This window comes from Labrus mixtus, chromosome 9, assembly GCF_963584025.1.
Source record: "Labrus mixtus chromosome 9, fLabMix1.1, whole genome shotgun sequence".
NCBI lineage: Eukaryota > Metazoa > Chordata > Actinopteri > Labriformes > Labridae > Labrus > Labrus mixtus.
In genome coordinates, this window is record NC_083620.1 from 3,800,001 (window position 1) to 3,800,302 (window position 302).

A 302-nucleotide genomic window follows, 5' to 3' on the forward strand; every position below is an offset into this window, starting at 1 on the left:
AGAGACCTGACCTCAGTCTGTGAAGCAGGGGTTCAATGGCTAAGGAATATAACATCCCAGATAAAGAGCAGCCCTGCCTCACCCCCCTCTGTACACTAAAAGGAGCACTCAGGCCTCCATTGATCTTTAGCACACTCGCAATGTCACGGTACAAAACCTGGATCTTAGCTAAGAAACATGAGTTGAACCCAAAGGCGGTTAGAGTCTGTCATAGATACTGGTGTTCAACCTGATCAAAAGCCTTTTCCTGGTCTCGTGAAATCAGACCAGTGTCTACAGCCAATGAACCAGAGACTTCCAAA